General features: G+C 55.8%; 1 long non-coding RNA gene across 1 annotated transcript; it reads left to right on the top strand.

Moving 5' to 3' along the window:
• Positions 1-5,205: 5,205 nt before the first annotated feature.
• LOC128311379 (uncharacterized) lies at positions 5,206-8,763 on the top strand. Its single transcript, XR_008289784.1, has 3 exons — positions 5,206-5,511; positions 5,716-5,877; positions 7,088-8,763. It is a non-coding gene; the product is annotated as an uncharacterized LOC128311379 (long non-coding RNA).
• Positions 8,764-11,982: the final 3,219 nt, after the last annotated feature.

Raw genomic sequence — 11,982 nt, 5'->3', positions numbered from 1 at the left:
GGCAGCGAGTCAGCACAGACCTCAGGCAGCGGGTCGGAAGCAGGGCACTACTTGGCCTCAACGGCCAACTCTTGGCCGCTTGCCTGCAGCTTGACCCAGCTTCCTCACCCTGGTCCCCTCTCCCCTATCTCCCTGGGCTGTTGAAGGGATTACATAAGGCACAACAGAGTTTTGGGAAGAGAGGGAAAAAAAAGACCCTCTATGGATCTTCACGCAGTTTATAGGGAAGACGCGGCAAAGGGAGAGAAGGAAACCGGCTGGTGTGGGCAACTCTGAACGGAGAAGCCAGGATGTGTCTGCTTGTCTGCGTTTCCTGAGGGCCTTCAGGCCTCCTGAGTCTCGCCCCCACTCCAGCCCCCAAGGCTCTGTGTCCCCCCGCCTCCCCGCGATCCTACAGTTGTTCCGAGAAGGGGCCTGTGAGGGAACTGCACAGGGACTGAGTAAGGTGTTAGGCGGTGCTCTGAAGCACTCCAGAGGGGACCCGTGAACTTGTCAGAGCCTGCGGGGGGAGGCACGATTCAGGAGCCACAGAGGAGCTACCCTGGGTGTTGGGTCAGGACCAGTGATGCCCCAGCTCCCCGGACGACGTCGTCCTCGCCTGGGGAACGGGGCAGGTCAGCCGGTCAGCCGGGCGGAGGCAGGAACAGTCACGGACACCTCTCCGGAGCTAACATCCCCTGAATAGTTTATCTCATTAAAAATTATTGAGTGTCGCTGTGTGTCAGGTGCTGTCTGGATACAGGGTCTTTGTGGCAAACAAAACAGATGGAAACTCTGGCCTTGTGGCGTCCGGGAGGGACTGTGAATGCTTCCCGAACCCGGCCAGGATCTGGAAGGATGTGGGAGAAGGTTCTGCTTCGGTGATGTCTCAAGGCTGGGGGGCTGCTCCTCCGGGCGCAGGGCTCCCCCGTCGGCCAGGAGCAAAAATGTAGCAGCACAGCTCCTTTGGGAGATCAAAATGTGTCGTAGCATGAATATATTGAGAGGGGGACATGGTCACTGCGTGACCCCGGACAAGTTACAGTGTCTCGACTCTAAAGGGGGGGCGCCGATCCCTCCCTCACACCATTGTGGGGAGGGTACACTGCTTTCCTGTGGCTTCTGCTGCCTCCTGCACTGGGGGAACCTGGGCGGGTGGGGACAAAGCTAAATGAGGCTCTCCTTTCTCTCCTTGACAGTGATTTATGGGTATCCAGCTCAACTCAGAGCTCAGGGAAGACACAGCGAATGCCCTTTTGTTTTTTGTTCAATTTTGTGAGCAGAATGCTCCTGGGGCCGATAGATTTTTCCAGTAATGAAATTGTAAAAAGAATTGAGTTATGCCTCTCCAGCTTTAAAGGACAATCCGTGCCCTTTCCCCAACCCTCCCCGTGATAGCAGCAGACGCTCGGCTTCTCTGCTTTGGCCAGGGCCCCCGTCCCTCTTTCTTCTGACCTGCCGGTGCAGCCCCTGGACCGTCATCCTGGGAAGGGGAGGAGGGATTGGGGGTGACCGCTTCATTTTTGTACTCAGGACTGGAGAGAAAACTTGGGGAATAAAACGTGGAGACCCTTAGAACCAAGCACCGGGCCTGGGTGACAGCAGGGGTCACTGCCCGTGGAGCCACCCTGATTATACACGGGGCCCCGTCCTGGAGTGCCCGCAGGTAGGAGGTGCTCAGGAAACACCTGTTGGACAGAAGACTGAGTGTCCTTCCCCCTCTCCCTTGACCACCCCTCTGGAGCCCCATTCTGCTTTGCTCTCTCCTCCTCCTCGTGCTCTCCAGCACGCGCTCTGGCTGCCTGGGCTCCAACGCAGCTGTCACTTACTCGTGTGAAGTCCCGGGCCAAGTGACAAACCCTGTGCTCAGCTTCCTCATTTGCAAACGAGAATATGGGTGGCGACAGCCCGCCACCTCCAGCTGCCTGGCAGGCGTGGGTCACAGGGCAGTGCTCTGGGGACGCTGGCTGTGGTCGTGTCTGTTTCTCCTCTTTCTTCTCTCCTCTGAGCTCCTTTTTTTCTTTCTTCCCTCTTTCTGGGGTCCCCTTTCTCCTCCACCACGCTCCCAATGTGCATGGTAGCGGCCAGTGCTGCCACAGAGCTCACACTTGGGGTCAGCAGGTGTCCCGGGAGCAGGCTGGGCCCCCGAGGGGCCCGGCTGCAGCTTTCTATTCTGAAGCACCCCCGCCATCCCCTCCTCCCTTGGGCAGAGGCCTCCCCCAGCTACCCCCTTGCTGGAATGGAGTAGCCCCTCCCACCCACCCCCGGGGCCCTCTGTGCCCTTTGGAGCTTCACCCGGAATCGGCTGTCACGCCGCAGATAGAGACGGAGAGCCAGGACGGGGGAGATGCGGGTCCCTCCAGGTGCCCCCTCCGCTCCGCGTCGCTTTCTGCGCTCTAATCTAGGCGTGCGTGTTTCTTCTCTTGTTTAAAAAAGTATATCGAGGTATAACACACACGGCAGAGTGCACAGGTCCTAAGCGTGTGGTTTGATTCATTTCACACATATATACACCCTGATGAGGACACGGCACATTGCCCGTGCCCCGAGGCCCCGGGGGCCCCCTCCGCAGGCAGTCCTGCTTCCTTGGGTAACGGCTGTTGTCGCTACAGAATGGTTTTGCTTGTTCTCGAACTTCGTATAAATGAACCCCACAGTCTGTGGTCTTTGTGTCTGGCTTCTTTTGTTTATCATCCTATCAGGGACACTCCTCCATGTGTAAGGCTCTGGATCGCGCTTTTTAGTTAAGGATTCCGTTGGGTGAACATAACAGTCGATTAGTTCTACCATTGATGGGCATCTGGATTGTTTCCAACCGTTGGCTACCGTGAATAAAGCCGTTATTAACCTTGTATGTATTTTCTGGTGGTCACATGCCTGCATTTCTCTCGGGAATGCTTTTAGGAGGGGGATTGCATGGTCATGGGGGGGGGGTTGGCTTTAGTAGATGGGTGTCCATTTTGAGGGCTTAAAGTGTACGGATCATAATACACATTGGGTTTTGTGGTTTGTCCTTTGCACCGAGCAATATCCCATAACTATTTCTTTAAGCTAAAGCTTTTATTTCTAGATAATTGTAGACTCCCGGGCAGGGGTAAGAAGCAAGCCAGAGACACCCAGTGTGCCTTTTATCCACTTTTCTCCGATGTCACATCTTGGCAAACGCTAGAATAACATGACCCTCAGTAGGTGGACACCCATACGATCCACCCGTCTCACTCAGACCTCCCCAGTTTTATTTGCACCCACTTGTGTGGGTGTTCACTTAGTTTTATGCACTTTAAAAAAAATGTTTATTTTTGAGAGAGAGAGACAGAGCGTGAGCAGGGGAGGGGCGGAGAGAGAGGGAGACACAGAACCCGAAGCAGGCTCCAGGCTCGGAGCTGTCCGCACAAAGCCTGACGTGGGGCCCGAACGTACAGACCGCGAGATCATGACCTAAGCCAAAGTCGGACGCTCAACCAACTGAGCCACCCAGGAGCCCCTGTTTTATGCACTTCTGTCACCTGCGCAGGTGTGTGGGTCCACCATCACAGCAGACCCTGGACAGTTCCGACATCGCAGGGTCCCTCTGGCTGTTCTCTGTAACTGCAGGTCCCTCCCTGCCACCATTCTGCTCCCAGTCACCTCCCGGCACACCACCCACCTGTACTCCATCTCCATACTCTTGTCTTCACAAAAGCGTGCTGTAAATGGACTCAAACAGCACGTAGGCTTTGGGGATTGGCTGTTCATACCGAGCGCAGTTCTTTACGAACCAGGTCGTTGGGTGAATCAATACGGTGTTTCTTTGTTGCTGACTGGCGTTCCCTGGCACGGACGTGCCACAGTGTGTTTACCGTGAACCCTTTCAAGGGCTCCGGTTGTTTCCAGGTTTTGCCAGTTACACGTAGAGCTGCTGTGAACATCTGTGGACCGATTTCCGTGTGATCGTAAACCCGCAATTGCGGGATCATGTGGCGGTTGCCTCATGACTATATTTGCAGGAGCCCAAGTTCATAGGCTATTCTGTCGGTGACATATTCCAATGCCAACTCTTTCTGCGACCCTGAAGTCTTTGATTATGGCCTCTCAGGGGCCCCCATCCCTCATTTTTGGGGATTAGAGCCTCCCTTTTTCTAACCTAGGTCTAGACCCATTTCCTCAGGGGAGGACGACACTTCACCCCCGATCAGCCTCCCTGTGAGAGGGTCCCCACTGAGGCCCTCCCGTGGGGTGGTGGGGCCCACGGACTTGGGCAGAGGATACTCTGGGTCGCGTCCCCTTCTCCCCAGAGGCAGGGCCCACGAGCTTACAGGCTAGAGGCATCCAGCTCCAGACACATCCCGTTCTCTTTACCTGGGAAAATGTCGAGTGTGTGTCGCCTGTCGGGTAGACTGAGGCCTTTGGGAAAGTGCGCAGAGCCCCACGGGAACTCCTTTCTTCTGAGACAAGCTGACTTCGTCTGCTGCAGACTTGCTCCCTTGTTTCCAGCTGAAAGCAACGTGTCAGCCTGGAGCGAGCATCAGCATTAAATCATTCTCTTCACTCTAGAGACAGGCTGAGTAAGGTCATTGTGTCTTCCACACCCTGGGCAAAAATCAGGAACGAAATGGTTAAAAAAAAAAACCCGTTCCAAGTTATCCATTATTTACCCCTGCTGCATAATGCAGGAGCCCGAAGCCCACAGCCCGGCCCTTTTGTATTCTCCACCTTGGCCTCAAATGTCAGCCCGCTGCTTGGCAGCTGGCCCAAGGGATTCGGGATGCGGGGCTCTGGGAGGCCCATCTCCCCTCCGGCCATGTGTCACGGAGAAAGGCCGGGCCTCAGGCCTCCAAGCTCACTAGGCTCCCAGCCTGGATTGTCTACCTCTTCCCAGGCCTCTTTCTCCAGTGCTTAGCCTGGAAGGCAGTCCTCCCTGGCCCTTCCCAGGAGGGGATTAGCCCTCCCTCCCCCGGTGCCCCCCCCCCCCCCCCGCAACCCTCCAAAGCTCTGACAGAACATTCACAACCCCCATCAGCACCGTGACAATAGCCACTATGAGGCACTCGGTTTCTATTACCTGCTGGACACATCGTGCACAACTGCCACATTAGATTCTCATATTAGCTGATGGCGTAGACATTGTCTTTTTCTTTCTTTCTTTCTTTCTTTCTTTCTTTCTTTCTTTCTTTCATTTACTATCTTAACCATTTAATTAAATAATTTTTTTACAGCTCATTTTTTATATTTTTTAAAAGACAGAGCATGAGCAGGGGAGGGGCAGAGAGAAACGGAGACACAGCATCTGTCAGCACAGAGCCCGACACGGGGCTCCAACTCACGAACTGTGAGATCATGACCTGAGCCGAGGTCGGACGCTTAACCGACTGACCCCCCACCCCCTCCCGCAGGCGCCCCAACGTTGTATTTCTTGACTTTGAGGCAAAGAAGCAGACGTAGGCAGGTCGCTTAGGCCCCCCAGGGACACGCCGCCGGTGAGAGCCTCAGCTCCGAGCTGCCCGCAGGATATCCGTAGCTGTCAGAACTCCTCCTCTGCCCGCTCTCTAGAAGGTACCCGTCTTTTCCAGAAACCAACTGTAGGTTTTGCTGCTTCTGTTTGTTTCTCAGTTCACCAATTGGTGTTGTTATTTTTATTCCTGCCTTCTACGCTCTTTGGATTTATTTCACGGTTTCTTTTGTAACTCTTTGAGATGGACCTGAGTTTGCTGCTTTTTTAAAATTTTTATCTTTTTTTTTTTTTTTTTTTTTTACTAGAGTTGATGTATGACGTCATGTTAGATTCAGGGGTGCGACACAGCGATTGGGAAATCGCGTCTGTTTCTCAGTGCACACCAGGCAAGCGTGGTCACCCGTCGTCACCACGAGCGCATGGCTTCCCCATCCTTCCTTTCCGCACAGAAGGCCACCAATTTCCCGGTAAGCACGGCTGCGCGTGCACTCCACATGGTTTGCCCCGTTCATGATTCCACTCAAAATGTTTTCTGGTTTTGGGGCCCCTGGGTGGCCCAGTCGGTTGAGCGTGCGACTTCAGCTCAGGTCAGGATCTCACGGTCCGTGGGTTCAAGCCCCGCGTCCGGCTCTGTGCTGACAGCTCAGAACCTGGAGCCTGTTTCAGATTCTGTGTCTCCCTCTCTCTCTACCCCTCCCCCGTTCATGCTCTGTCTCTCTCTGCCTCTCAAAAATAAATACATGTTAAAACAATTTAAAAAAAGTGTTTTCCAGTTTCAATCATGATCTCGGGCTGCAGGCACACTGACACCTGACGGGTTCTAGTGCTTGTGTTTTAGGATTTGTTTTGGCACAGAACGACCCGAGTTCACACCCACCCCTCCCTCGGGGTCCTGGTTCAGGTTTCCCCAGCCCCACAGCCGGGAGGTTGCCTGGCTCACCCCTGTAGGCTTGGCCAGGTTAGAGTTCGGCCCGAGTTTGGACCACAGCGGGGAGATGGCAGTGTTACTACAGGGGTGAAATAAAGATAAGCAATTCATAAGTTTGGTGCTTCAGTCATTATTATTTGGAAAGATATATATCTCTCTATCTATTTAAGCTTATTTATTTTTGAGATGGAGCAGGGGAAGGGCAAAGAGAGAGAGAGAGAATCCCAAGCAGGCTCCGCACTGTCAGCCCTAAGCCCAACAGAGGGCTTGAACCCACGAACCATGAGATCATGGCCTGAGCCGAAACCAAGAGTCGGACGCTCAACAGACTGAGCCACCAGACGCCCCTGCTGGTCATATATTCTGACCGGGCACCACCTAATCAGAGAGGCTTGAGCGTTCCGCCGCTCACACTTTCCCCGTTTTCCAGGGGAAACAAAGGGGTGATGAGCAAGGGGAGGGGAGCTGTCTGCATTACCTGCTCTTTACTTCGTGACGCACGTCTACACTGTCACAGAACCCACTCAGATGCAGGCCGTCTCAGAAGCGGGGAGGTCCCCACCACCTTCTCGTGCCGCGGCTGGGCCCGAGCCTGTCAGGTCCTGGCAGGTGCCCTCGGGGCGGACGTGGCCTCGGACTATGGCCTCTGGAAGGCCGGTGGGGTGAAGACACCATCGACTGACCTCCCAGGTCCCCCCTGGGCCTTGCCCCAGCCCCTCCCTGGTTAAGTCACTTTTCTTGTTCCGCAGGCAGAGCGGGCTCTGTTTCTCATTGGCTGGTGGACTCGGAGAAGGCGGGACTCTTCAAACAGGCTCTTCTGCCTTTCCTGCTTTCCTAAGCGAGGCCAAGTTCAGTGATGCCAGGAACGCAGATGTTCTTGCGGTTGGGTCTCCCTGATCAGCACAGGCCTGGTGTTTTGCTGTCTTTTAATCGCGAGGCTTACAGTTCACAAACAGCCTCTGCTCCCCTCATCTCCCCAAACTGGGTAATCACGACACAGCTTTAACTTGCTTCCGATCCGATACCCCTCTCTGCTAACAATATATGCAGCCAGCTTGCCTGGGAGCAGGGCGACCGGCCTGATCAGGTCGACAGGGACTATCCCAGCCTTAGTACCGAAAAGCCCAGTGTTGTGGGAACCCCTCAGACCGGGCAAACTGGGACAGCTGCTCATCTCAACCGGGAGGCTCCCACTTGGGGATGTTCGGCTACTCCTGGGGTTGGCTGCAGACGGGGGGAACGGGGGGACCCAGACGGGAGGGCCGGGTGGGAAGGTTTGGTCGTGGCTGGAGTAGGAGACCCGAGCCCTCTCTGCCTTCCAGAACGGACCCCAGCCTGGTAACGCCGCTGTCCCTGCCCCAAGGTCAGTGCTGAGCATCTCACGTCCTGGTGCTGGGATAACCTCAGTGAGCGTCACATCTTTCCACTTCTCTTATAGATGGGGAAACCGAGCCGGGAAGGGGAGGCTTTCCCAAACAATAACAATGCCAACTCAGATTTACGGGTATCAGGATAGCACAGATGTCCAGAGAAGAGCTGGGTGTTAACCCCGTCTCTACCGTGAGGACCAGGGCGGAGATGACCAGTGTGGTCAGAGGGGACCAGGCAAAGCCCACTGGACAAATGGCCAAGTTGTCAAACTTTTAACGTTTATAGCAAATTGTGCAGGATGGGATGGATTTGGAAGGTTTCTGTGACGTTTTGCTGACCAATAATTATTTTTCCTTTGTGTCAGTATTTTAACAAATGTTTTGGAGGAAAGACAGAGGGGAATCAGTATGTCAGTATGCAGCTGCTAACCTTGGCTGCTGACTCCTGGACGAGAGAGAGTGAGAGAGACAGGGGTGGGGAAGGCTGAGGGTATTAGTTCATTAATCTACTCTTCTCATAAAGAGAACCGTGTTCAGAAAACTATTCTTTAAAAATTTTGGAATGCATTGATTATATGCTTTTAGAAAGCTTCCTTATGCTGGGAAATTTCAAACACACACAAACAGAATAATATAATGAGCCCGACGCACCATTCTTTTCAACAGGGATCAATATGTAACCAGTCCTGTGTCATCTCTGTCCCCACGCTTTGTCTCCTCTCCCCAAGCACGGACTGTTAAGCAACTCCAGCCGTTCGTGTCTTCTGTAAATATGACTGTTCTCAAGTATACCAAATACATTCCTGAAAATACCTTTCTTGGGGTGGAAAAATTCCTGCCAGTATACATTTCCACGTCCCTGAGTCTCCCCTTCCCTGCTTTTCAGCCCTCCTGTCTATCTCCTCCCTCACCCCTCACCCTTCACCCTCCCCTCTCTGTCCTCAGCGTCCCCCTAACCTGACCAGCGGTCTCTCCTTCCGGGGGTGGGCAGTCCAGGCTGACTCTCCCCCCCACCTCCCACCCCGACCGTTTCCTCCATCTGAAGCAGTGGGGAGCTGGACAGAGCAAGTTCAACACACCTAGAATGTTCCGCGGTCAAGTACAGAAGAGTTAGCCTACACTTGGCAGAAATCTCCAAAATCTTAAAAAAGAAAATCCCACCTGTTATGAATCACTATAAAGCTGTAAGTCATTAGAATCAATGACTCTGTTGATTGACTCGCCTTTGATGTATGGACTCAGAGCTGTGTGACCGAGGATGGGTCATTTCACCCCCCTGCGCCTCAGTTTCCTCTTCTGTAAAGTGGGGAGGTTGGACCATAACACTGGTTTTCAAACTGTTTTTGGAAGCAGCGTTCTCTTTTCCCCCAACCAAAGCCTCGGTGGGCCCCAACAGTCAGAAGCGAGACTGGGGCCCACAGGAGCAGAGCTGAGGTCAGGCAGCCTGGACGCTGCCCCTGACCTCTCTGTGCCTCAGTTGCCCATCTGCCAAGTGCGTCTGATAGTTGAGGGCTTTCCTGGGGTCAGGTGCGTCTGTGGGGCTTAGACTCTGGGCCTGGCACGCAGTCAGTGCTCAGTGAGTAGCAGCCATCATTGTCACTTCCTGTGCCCTGAGGCAGGGACAGGGCACTGTCCCTGGGGACAGGGGACTGGCTGGGCCTTGGCCACCATGCCTCTCCTTACCTTGGGCCAGCCCCCACCCTCCACAGTGGTACAGGGACACCCGTCTTCTGTGCTCTGTGTTCTCAGGTCCCAGAGAGGTTGTGTTCTGAACCGCCCAGGTCACGCTCTGGTGCCCGTGACTGCGCCCCGGCCCCCTCCCCCTCAGAGGAGGTAAATGCAGTGCCGGGTGGCAGGCCCCCTGACAGCCAGGCTCTGGAGGGATCTTTACCCAGCCCCATGGTGCCCTCGCGGTGCCTGGCACGTCCTTCCCAAATCTTGTTCCCCGAAGGCTCCCGGACCAGGAGCCACCCAGAGGCCCAGACACTCATCCCCTTGCTCCCGCTGCTGCTGAGCACTTCCTCCGCCTTCCCCGGCAGAAGGGTCCAGGAGGATGATCAACTCTGAAGTTAATTATAATTATGGACAACTGCAGCCGGGTTGTCGTAGAAACCCGTGGCTCACGGCTCTCTGTCTGTGGGACCAGGCTTCCCGCCCCGGCCGCCCCGGCAGGGGACACGCACCTTCCTTCCCACCTAGCCTGTGCCTTGACGGCCCTCGGGGACAGTCCGGGAGGGGGTGGCACAACACTAATACAGATCCCTCTAACCTACCGTTGGAAACCGGCAGGAACCCGGGGGCCCAGGTGGTTGGAGAGAAGGGCTTTCTCTGCATCTGGACCCGCCTGCTCTCTTGTTTTTGACATCCCTCGGGAGACGCTCCGGGGCCCGGGGCTGTGCCCTGCGTGCCAGGCCATGGTGATGGAGGGCCACCCGGAGGACGGGAAAGGCGGGGGCTGTGTCGACCCCAGGCAAGTCGCTTCACCTCTCTGAGCTGGGGTCTGTAAAACGGCGGTGGTCGTGCCCACCTCCTCGGCTCGTGGGGCTCGACAAATGCTGGACAGCTCATTGCTGTCCCATCTGCACGATGGCACCCGGGGATGGAGGAACGGAGGGGGGCCCTCTGCTCTCTGACTTGGACCTTTGGCCTCAGTACTCCCTCAGTGGTTCTCAAAGTGGGGTTCCCGGAGCAGCAGCATCTCAGCACCTGGGAACTTGCTAGAAATGAAAATACCCCGGAGCCCCTCTAGACCACTGAGTCAGAAGCTCCAGGAGTTGGGGGCCCAGTGATCTGTGTGTTGTCTTATCCTCGATGTCCCCGCGAGTGTGGGGATCGTTGCCCTGACAATTTGTGGATGATACCCCGTGTGCCTCCCACATCCGCTCTCATTCTGAGTCGCCGCCCCCAGCCCGCTCACCCGGCCCGCTCCCCTCCCACCTTGGGTGAGTCTGAGCTGGGTCCAGGGTGTCAGCGGCACGACGGGCCGGGCCAGGGCCACCCGGTGGTCCTGCCTGGACCCTGACGTCCCCTCAGCGTCTCAGCTCAGGCTACCTTACAGAAGGCACAACAGACATTTCTCTCTCATGGTTTGGGGGGCTGGAAGCCCAAGGTCAAGTGCCAGCAGATTCCATTTCTGGTGAGAACTTTCTGCCGGGCTTGCAGACGTGTGGCCTTCTCACGGTGTCCTCGGGTGGCCTTTTCTCTTCTTATAAAGACGCCGGTTCCGTCGGGTCAGGGCCCTGCCCTCCTGACCTCATTTAACCTGAATGACCTCCTTGATGGCCTCACCTCCACTTACAGTCACACTGGGCATTAGGGCCTCCGTGTGTGAACTTGGTGTGGGGGGGGGGGCGTGGCGGGTGCCAACATCCATCCATCACATTTGACCTGCCCAGGCCTCGTCAGCTCGCAGCAGCCTCGTGCCTGGGGGCACCCGGGCGGCTGGTCTCAGGGCCTGGAACCAGGGTGGGGGTGGGGAGGGTGTCGTGGGCCGGCGTTTGGATCCTCTGCCACTACCCCAAACGTGCCGAATCCTTGAAGAGAGGCTCAGGTGAGGAGACAGCCGGTGGGCTTCCTTTCTCCCAACAGAAGAAGGTCTCCCTGGAGGTGCTTCCTGAATCCTCCGGAAGCTTCTGCGTGAGAAGTCACAATGCAAAAGATCCCGGGCCTGGCCACGTGAGGCTTTGTCCTACCGTGGAAACACTAATCCCTCTGGATACCTGATCTTTGTTGGGCATTTATTATACGAGATGTGCTAAGTGCCCCTTGTGCCCCAGGGCCATGAGGGAGGGCACAGAGTCGATATTCCCACTCCTCGGGTGAGGACACAGCACAGGGGGTTCAGCAGTGGCCCAGGCGGTAGAGTCGAGACCCCAACCGGCTCGCTGACGGGCTCCAGACCACGCTCCCCTCAGCACCCTGCCAGCCCGTCCCCGCTGCCCGAGGAGAGAGCCGCTCACAGGGTGTCTGTGAGGTGGGTGCCGAGCCGGCCTCGGCCCTGCTTTCGAGGGCGGCCAGTCTGGCCAGTTCCGTGGGTGGCGGAAAAGGTCAGGGGGAAACACAGCCTGGGAGGGAAGAGGGCTCCAGGAGCCGTCCGGGAGGAGAGAGGAATATGACTCATCGTCATTAAGCGGGAGCAAACTGGAGATTGACAGCTAAAGGTGACCATGTCATGCAGGGCAACCAGGGACGATGGTGCACGCTTTGAACGTAAGGTGTTCCGGGACTTGAGTCTTGGTTCAGCTCACTCTGAGCCCTACCTCCGGTGCCCTTTC

This window comes from Acinonyx jubatus, chromosome A3, assembly GCF_027475565.1.
Source record: "Acinonyx jubatus isolate Ajub_Pintada_27869175 chromosome A3, VMU_Ajub_asm_v1.0, whole genome shotgun sequence".
Classification (NCBI taxonomy): Eukaryota; Metazoa; Chordata; class Mammalia; order Carnivora; family Felidae; genus Acinonyx; species Acinonyx jubatus.
This window is presented reverse-complemented; position numbering and strand designations above follow the sequence as displayed.